General features: G+C 39.5%; 2 non-coding genes across 2 annotated transcripts; both read right to left on the reverse strand.

The window, feature by feature from the left end:
* Positions 1 to 603: 603 nt before the first annotated feature.
* Positions 604 to 711, reverse strand: LOC148567074 (small nucleolar RNA R71). The gene has a single exon (XR_015881789.1). It is a non-coding gene; the product is annotated as a small nucleolar RNA R71 (small nucleolar RNA).
* Positions 712 to 7779: 7068 nt separating this feature from the next.
* On the reverse strand, positions 7780 to 7887 carry LOC148567075 (small nucleolar RNA R71). The gene has a single exon (XR_015882492.1). It is a non-coding gene; the product is annotated as a small nucleolar RNA R71 (small nucleolar RNA).
* Between the last annotated feature and the right edge of the window lie 2021 nt (positions 7888 to 9908).

Raw genomic sequence — 9908 nt, forward strand, 5'->3', positions numbered from 1 at the left:
GATCCCTATACTGTGGTATAAAGGATCTCTATTATTATTATTATTTTTCTGTGCCTTCTTCTTTGTCATATGAGCAGGAGCAAGGACAAGAATATTCTTGTTGAAGCAGATCCGGAACCTGAAAGGACTCTGAAGAGAAAATTAAGAGAAGCTAAAATACAACAATCCAGAGATAACCTTTCAGAAATTTTTGAACAGGAAGAGGAGATGGCAGCCGAAAATAATAATAATGAAAGGAGGATGCTTGGTGACTTTACTGCACCTAATTCCAATTTACATGGAAGAAGCATCTCCATTCCTGCCATTGGAGCTAACAACTTTGAGCTGAAACCTCAATTAGTTTCTCTGATGCAGCAGAACTGCAAGTTTCATGGACTTCCATCTGAAGATCCTTTTCAGTTCTTAACTGAATTCTTGCAGATATGTGATACTGTTAAGACTAATGGAGTAGATCCTGAAGTCTACAGGCTCATGCTTTTCCCTTTTGCTGTAAGAGACAGAGCTAGATTATGGTTGGATTCTCAACCCAAAGACAGCCTGAACTCTTGGGATAAGCTGGTCACGGCTTTCTTAGCCAAGTACTTTCCTCCTCAAAAGCTGAGCAAGCTTAGAGCTGATGTTCAAACCTTCAGACAGAAAGAAGGTGAATCCCTCTATGAAGCTTGGGAAAGATACAAACAGTTGACCAAAAAGTGTCCTTCTGACATGCTTTCAGAATGGACCATCCTGGATATATTCTATGATGGTTTATCTGAGCTATCAAAGATGTCACTGGACACTTCTGCAGGTGGATCCATTCACCTAAAGAAAATGCCTGCAGAAGCTCAAGAACTCATTGACATGGTTGCTAATAACCAGTTCATGTACACTTCTGAAAGGAATCCTGTGAATAATGGGACGCCTATGAAGAAGGGAGTTCTTGAAGTTGACACTCTGAATGCCATATTGGCTCAGAATAAAATATTGACTCAGCAAGTCAATATGATCTCTCAGAGTCTGAATGGAATGCAAGCTGCATCCAACAGTACTCAAGAGGCTTCTTATGAAGAAGAAGTTTATGATCCTGAGAACCCTGCAATAGCAGAGGTGAATTACTTAGGTGAACCTTATGGAAACACCTATAACTCATCATGGAGAAATCATCCAAATTTCTCATGGAAGGATCAAAAGCCTCAACAAGGCTTTAATAATGGTGGAAGAAACAGGTTTAACAATAATAAACCTTTTCCATCATCCACTCAGCAACAGACAGAGAACTCTGAACAAAATGCTTCTAATTTAGCAAATCTAGTCTTTGATCTATCCAAGGCCACTGTAAGTTTCATGAATGAAACAAGATCTTCCATTAGAAATTTGGAGGCACAAGTGGGCCAGCTGAGTAAAAGGATCACTGAAATCCCTCCTAGTACTCTCCCAAGCAATACAGAAGAGAACCCAAAAGGAGAGTGCAAGGCCATTGACATAAGCACCATGGCTGAACCTGTAAGGGAAGGAGAGGACGTGAATCCCAAGGAGGAAGACCTCCTGGGACGTCCAGTGATCAATAAGGAGCTTCCCTCTGAGGAATCAAAGGACTCTGAGGCTCATCTAGAGACCATAGAGATTCCATTGAACCTCCTTATGCCCTTCATGAGCTCTGATGAGTATTCCTCTTCTGAAGAGAATGAGGATGTTACTGAAGAGCAAACTGCCAAGTTTCTTGGTGCAATCATGAAGCTGAATGCCAAATTATTTGGCATTGATACTTGGGAAGTTGAACCTCCCTTGTTTATCAATGAACTAAGTGATCTGGATCAACTGACATTGCCTCAGAAGAGACAGGATCCTGGAAAGTTCATAATACCCTGCACCATAGGCACCATGATCTTTAAGGCTCTGTGTGACCTTGGTTCAGAATAAACCTCATGCCCCTCTCTGTAATAGAGAAACTGGGAATCTATGGGGTGCAAGCTGCTAAAATCTCATTAGAGATGGCAGACAGTTCAAGAAAACAGGCTTATGGACAAGTAGAGGACGTGTTAGTAAAGGTTGAAGGCCTTTACATCCCTACTGATTTCATAGTCCTGGATACTGGAAAGGAAGAGGATGAATCCATCATCCTAGGAAGACTTTTCCTGGCCACAGCAAGAGCTGTGATTGATGTTGACAGAGGTGAAATAGTCCATCAATGGAATGAGGACTCCCTTGTGTTTAAAACTCAGGAATCTCCCTCTGCAACCATGGAGAGGAAGCAAAAAAAGCTTCTCTCAAAGCATAGTCAACCAGAGCCCCCACAGTCAAACTCTAAGTTTGGTGTTGGGAGGCCACAACCAAACTCTAAGTTTGGTGTTGAACTCCCATATCCAAACTCTAAGTTTGGTGTTGGAGAGTCTCAACAAAGCTCTGCACATCTGTGAGGCTCCATGAGAGCCCACTGTCAAGCTATTGACATTAAAGTAGCGCTTGTTGGGAGGCAACCCAATTTTTATTTATCTAACTATATTTTTCTTAGTTATATGTCTTTGTAGGTTCATGATCATGTGGAGTCACAAAATAAATAGAAAAATTGAAAACGGAATCAAAAACAGCAGAAGAAAAATCACACCCTGGAGGAGCATCTGTCTGGCGTTCAGCGCCAGAACAGAGCATGGTTCTGGCGCTGAACGCCCAAAATGGGCATCTTATGGGCGCTGAACACCAGAACAAGCATGGTTCTGGCGTTCAACGCCAGAAATGGCTAGTAAATGGGCGTTGAACGCCCAAAATGGGCACCAACCTGGCGCTGAACGCCCAGAGTTGTGTGCAAGGGCATTTTGCATGCCTAAATTGGTGCAGGGATGTAAATGCCTTGACACCTCAAGATCTGTGGACCCCATAGGATCATCTCAGGATCTGTGGACCCACAGGATCATCTCAGGATCTGTGAATCTCACAGAATCCCCACCCACCTCACCCTCTATCTCTCCATTCATGACCATCCCTTCTGTTTTCCATCCACCACTCACATCCATACACACATCCCTCCATCTCCTCCATATCATATTCTTCTTCTATTCCTTCTTCTTTTGCTCGAGGGTGAGCAACATTCTAAGTTTGGTGTGGTAAAAAGCATAGCTTTTTTGTTTTTTCCATAACCATTGATGGCACCTAAGGCCAGAGAAACCTCTAGAAAGAGGAAAGGGAAGACAAAAGCTTCCATCAAGGGTCTATAGCTCAGTGGTAGAATATTTGACTGCAAATCAAGAGATCCCTGAGATACCTCAGGGGAGACATTTTCTTCCACACAATTATTGGAAGCAACTAAGGGTGGAACATTAAAAGCACTCCATCATGCTTCATGAAATAAGAGAAGATCAAAAAGCAATGAGGGAGGAGCAACAAAGACAAGGAAGAGACATAGAAGAGCTCAAGGACATCATTGGTTCCTCAAGAAGGAAACGCCACCATCACTAAGGTGGATTCATTCCTTGTTCTTATTTCTTCTGTTTTTCGTTTTCTATGTTATGTGCTTATCTATGTTTGTGTCTTCATTACATGATCATTAGTAGTTAGTAACTTTGTCTTAAAGTTATGAATGTCCTATGAATCCATCACCTCTCTTAAATGAAAAATGTTTTAATTCAAAAGAACAAGAAGTACATGAGTTTCAAATTTATCCTTGAACTTAGCTTAATTATATTGATGTGGTGACAATGCTTCTTGTTTTCTGAATGTATGCTTGAACAGTGCATATGTCTTTTGAAATTGTTGTTTAAGAATGTTAAATATGTTGGCTCTTGAAAGAATGATGACTAGGAGACATGTTATTTGATAATCTGAAAAATCATAAAAATGATTCTTGAAGCAAGAAAAAGCAGCAAAGAACAAAGCTTGCAGAAAAAAAAAAAAGAAAAAAATATAGGCGAAAAAAAAAATTAGAAAGAAAAAGAAAAAGCAAGCAGAAAAAGCCAATAACCCTTAAAACCAAAAGGCAAGGGCAAATAAAAAGGATCCCAAGGCTTTGAGCATCAGTGGATAGGAGGGCCTAAAGGAATAAAATCCTGGTCTAAGCGGCTAAACCAAGCTGTCCCTAACCATGTGCTTGTGGCGTGTAGGTGTCAAGTGAAAACTTGAGACTGAGCGGTTAAAGTCAAGGTCCAAAGCAAAAAAACAAAGAGTGTGCTTAAGAACCCTGGACACCTCTAATTGGGGACTTTAGCAAAGCTAAGTCACAATCTGAAAAGGTTCACCCAATTATGTGTCTGTGGCATTTATGTATCCAGTGGTAATACTGGAAAACAAAGTGCTTAGGGCCACGGCCAAGACTCATAAAGAAGCTGTGTTCAAGAATCATCATACTGAACTAGGAGAGTCAATAACACTATTCGAAATCTGAAGTTCCTATAGATGCCAATCATTCTGAACCTCAATGGATAAAGTGAGATGCCAAAACTATTCAAGAGGCAAAAAGCTATAAGTCCCGCTCATATGATTGAAGCTCTGTTTCATTGATAGTTTGGAATTTGTAGTATATTCTCTTCTTTTTATCCTATTTGATTTTCAGTTGCTTGGGGACAAGCAACAATTTAAGTTTGGTGTTGTGATGAGCGGATAATTTATACGCTTTTTGGCATTGTTTTTAGTATGTTTTTAGTAGGATCTAGTTACTTTTAGGGACGTTTTCATTAGTTTTTATGTTAAATTCACATTTCTGGACTTTACTATGAGATTGTGTGTTTTTCTGTGATTTCAGGTATTTTCTGGCTGAAATTGAGGGACTTGAGCAGAAATCAGATTCAGAGGTTGAAAAAGGACTGCTGATGCTGTTGGATTCTGACCTCCCTGCACTCAAAGTGGATTTTCTGGAGCTACAAAACTCGAAATGGCGCGCTTCCAATTGCGTTGGAAAGTAGACATCCAGGGCTTTCCAGCAATATATAATAGTCCATACTTTGGCCAAGAATAGACGACGTAAACTGGCGTTCAACGCCAGCCTTTTGCCCAAATCTGGCGTCCAGCGCCAGAAAAGGATCCAAAACCAGAGCTGAACGCCCAAAATGGCACAGAAACTGGCGTTCAACTCCACAAATGGCCTCTACACGTACTACACTTAAAGCTCAGCCCAAACACACACCAAGTGGGCCCAGGAAGTGGATTTATGCATCAATTACTCACTCATGTAAACCCTAGTGACTAGTTTATTATAAATAGGACCTTTTACTGGTCTTTTTGACTATCTTTGATCAGTTGTATGCTATCTTAGATCACAATAGGGGGCTGGCCATCTCGGCCATGCCTGGACCTTCACTTATGTATTTTTAACGGTAGAGTTTCTACACTCCATAGATTAAGGTGTGGAGCTTTGCTGTTCCTCAAAGATTAATGCAAAGTACTACTGTTTTCTATTCAATTCATCTTATTTCGCTTCTAAGATATCCATTCGCACCCAAGAACGTGATGAAGGTGATGATTATGTGTGACGCTCATCACCATCTCCCCTATGAACACGTGCCTGACAAACACTTCCGTTCTACATGAAATAAGCTAGAATGAATATCTCTTAGATCTCCTAACCAGAATCTTCGTGGCGTAAGCTAGAATGATGGCAGAATTCAAGAGAATCCGGAAAGTCTAAACCTTGTCTGTGGTATTCCGAGTAGGATTCAATGACTGAATGACTGTGACGAGCTTCAAACTCGCGAGTGCTGGGCGTTAGTGACAGACGCAAAAGGAGGGTGAATCCTATTCCAGCATGATCGAGAACCGACAGATGATTGGCCGTGCTGTGACAGAGCATGTGAGCATATCTTTCACTGAGAGGAGGGGATGTAGCCACTGACAACGGTGATGCCCTTGCATAAAGCCAGCCATGGAAAGGAGTAAGACTGACTGGATGAAGATAGCAGGAAAGCAGAGGTTCCGAGGAACGAGAAGCATCTCCATTCGTTTATCTGAAATTCCTACCAATGATTTACATAAGTATCTCTATCCCTATTTTACTATATAATATTCGAAAACAACATTATCACTTTATATCTGCCTGACTGAGATTTACAAGGTGACTATAGCTTGCTTCATACCAACAATCTCCGTGGGATTCGACCCTTACTCACATAAGGTATTACTTGGACGACCTAGTGCACTTGCTGGTTAGTTGTATCGAAGTTGTGACAATTATGAATTAAGATAAGAGCACCAAGCTTTGGAGCCATTACCAGGATTTGTTCGAGCCTGGAGATCACAATTTCTTGCACCAATAGCATTCTTGCATACATCACATGTTTTGATCTAAAATTCTCATGCATTGCATAATTTTCATATTTTTCTCTCTCATCATTAAAAATTCAAAAATCAAAAAAATATCTTTCCTTTTTTCTCTCATAAAATTCGAAAATTTGGATTGACTTTTTCAAAAAATTTTAAAATCTAGTTGTTTTTATGAGTCAAATCAAATTTTCAATTTAAAAATCCTATCTTTTTCAAAACCTTTTTCAAAAATCAAATCTTTTTCATTTTTCTTAGTTATTTTTGAAAATTATAAAAATATTTTTCAAAAATCTTTTTCTTAATTTTATATCATAATTTTCGAAAATAACATCATCAATTAATGTTTTGATTCAAAAATTTCAAGTTTGTTACTTACTTGTTAAGAAAGATTCAAACTTTAAGTTCTAGAATCATATCTTGTGATTTCTTGTGAATCAAGTCATTAATTGTGATTTTAAAAATCAAATCTTTTTTAAAAAAAAAAACTAATTTCAATCATATGTTTTCAAAAATACCTTCTTATTTTACCTTTTTCAAAAATTTGATTTCAAAATATCTTTTCTAACTTCCTAACTTCTTATCCTTTCAAATTTGTTTCAACTAACTAACTAACTTTTTGTTTGTTTCTTATCTTTTTCAAAACCACCTAACTAACTCTCTCTCTCTCTCTAATTTTCAAAAATATCTCCCTCTTTTTCAAAATTTCTTTTTAATTAAACTAATTATTTTATTTTTTATTTGAATTTTCGAAAAACTACTAACCCTTTTCAAAATTATTTTTCGAAAATTACTAACCCTTTTTCAAAAATTATTTTCGAAAATCCTTTCCCTCTCTCATCTTATTCTATTTAATTATTCATCTACTAACATCTCTTCCTCACATCACTCACCAAATTCGAACCCCCTCTTCTATCTGTGTTCGAATTTTTTCTTCTTTTCTTCTTCTACTAACAATAAGGAACCTCTTTACAGTGACATAGAGGATTCCTCTTCTTTTCTTTTTCTCTTCTCTTTCTTATGAGCAGGGACAAAGAAAAAGGCATTCTTGTTGAAGCTGATCCAGAACCTGAAAGGACTCTGAAGAGAAAACTAAGAAAAGCTAAATTACAACAATCCAGAGACAACCTTATTGAAAATTTCGAACAAGTAAAGGAGATGGCAGCCGAACCCAACAACAATAATGCAAGGAGGATGCTTGGTGACTTTACTGCACCAAATTCCAATTTACATGGAAGAAGCATCTCCATTCCTGCTATTGGAGCAAATAATTTTGAGCTGAAACCTCAGCTAGTTTCTCTGATGCAGCAGTACTGCAAGTTTCATGGACTTCCATCTGAAGATCCTTTTCAGTTCTTAACTGAATTCTTGCAGATCTGTGATACTGTTAAGACTAATAGAGTAGATCCTGAAGTCTACAGGCTCATGCTTTTCCCTTTTGCTGTAAGAGACAGAGCTAGAATATGGTTGGACTCTCAACCCAAAGACAGCCTGAACTCTTGGGATAAGCTGGTCACAGCTTTCTTAGCCAAGTTCTTTCCTCCTCAAAAGCTGAGCAAGCTTAGAGCTGATGTTCAAACCTTTAGACAAAAAGAAGGTGAATCCCTCTATGAAGCTTGGGAAAGATACAAACAGCTGACCAAAAAGTGTCCTTCTGACATGCTTTCAGAATGGACCATCCTGGATATATTCTATGATGGTTTATCTGAGCTATCAAAGATGTCATTGGATACTTCTACAGGTGGATCCATTCACCTAAAGAAAACGCCTGCAGAAGCTCAAGAACTATTGACATGGTTGCTAATAACCAGTTCATGTACACTTCTGAGAGGAATCCTGTGAGTAATGGGACGCCTCAGAAGAAGGGAGTTCTTGAAGTTGATACTCTGAATGCCATATTGGCTCAGAACAAAATATTGACTCAGCAAGTCAATATGATTTCTCAGAGTCTGAACGGAATGCAAGCTGCATCCAACAGTACTCAAGAGGCTTCTTATGAAGAAGAAGCTTATGATCCTGAGAACCCTGCAATAGCAGAGGTAAATTACATGGGTGAACCATATGGAAACACCTATAATCCATCATGGAGAAATCATCCAAATCTCTCATGGAAGGATCAAAGGCCTCAACAAGGCTTTAATAATGGTGGAAGAAACAGGTTTAACAATAATAAACCTTTTCCATCATCCACTCAGCAACAGACAGAGAACTCTGAACAAAATACCTCTAATTTAGCAAACTTTGTCTCTGATCTATCCAAGGCCACTGTAAGTTTCATGAATGAAACAAGGTCTTCCATTAGAAATTTGGAAGCACAAGTGGGCCAGCTGAGTAAAAGGATCACTGAAATCCCTCCTAGTACTCTCCCAAGCAATACAGAAGAGAATCCAAAAGGAGAGTGCAAGGCCATTGACATAAGCACCATGGCCGAACCTGTAAGGGAAGGAGAGGACGTGAATCCCAAGGAAGAAGACCTCCTGGGACGTCCAGTGATCAATAAGGAGCTTCCCTCTGAGGAACCAAAGGACTCTGAGGCTCATCTAGAGACCATAGAGATTCCATTGAACCTCCTTATGCCATTCATGAGCTCTGATGAGTATTCCTCTTCTGAAGAGAATGAGGACGTTACTGAAGAGCAAGCTGCCAAGTTTCTTGGTGCAATCATGAAGCTAAATGCCAAATTATTTGGCATTGATACTTGGGAAGATGAACCTCCCTTGTTCACCAATGAACTAAGTGATCTGGATCAACTGACATTGCCTCAGAAGAGACAGGATCCTGGAAAGTTCATAATACCTTGTACTATAGGCACCATGATCTTTAAGGCTCTATGTGACCTTGGTTCAGGGATAAACCTCATGCCCCTCTCTGTAATAGAGAAACTGGGAATCTATCGGGTACAAGCTGCTAAAATCTCATTAGAGATGGCAGACAATTCAAGAAAACAGGCTTATGGACAAGTAGAGGACGTGTTAGTAAAGGTTGAAGGCCTTTACATCCCTACTCATTTCATAGTCTTGGATACTGGAAAGAAAGAGGATGAATCCATCATCCTAGGAAGACCTTTCCTAGCCACAGCAAGAGCTGTGATTGATGTGGACAGAGGAGAATTGATCCTTCAATTGAATGAGGACAACCTTGTGTTTACAACTCAAGGATCTCTCTCTGCATCCATGGAGAGGAAGCAGAAAAAGCTTCTCTCAAATCAGAGTCAAACAAAGCCCCCACAGTCAAACTCTAAGTTTGGTGATGGGAGGCCACAACCAAACTCTAAGTTTCGTGTCAAACCCCCATATCCAGACTCTAAGTTTGGTGTTGGGAGGTCTCAACAAAGCTCTGCACATCTGTGAGGCTCCATGAGAGCCCACTGTCAAGCTATTAACATTAAAGAAGTGCTTGTTGGGAGACAACCCAATGTTTATTTATCTAATTTTCATTGTTTTTCATGTTTTATTAGGTTCATGATCATGTGGAGTCACAAAATAAATATAAAAATTGAAAACGGAATCAAAAACAGCAGAAGAAAAATCACACCCTGGAGGAAGACTTTACTGGCATTTAAACGCCAGTATGAAGCATGTTTTGGGCGTTCAACGCCAGAACAGAGCATGGTTCTGGCGTTGAACGCCAGAAATGGGCAGCATCTGGGCGTTTGAATGCCAGAAATGCACCCTGGAGGAGAGCTG

The sequence above is a fragment of the Arachis ipaensis genome, chromosome B4 (genome assembly GCF_059453495.1).
Source record: "Arachis ipaensis isolate K30076 ecotype BB chromosome B4, ASM5945349v1, whole genome shotgun sequence".
Classification (NCBI taxonomy): Eukaryota; Viridiplantae; Streptophyta; class Magnoliopsida; order Fabales; family Fabaceae; genus Arachis; species Arachis ipaensis.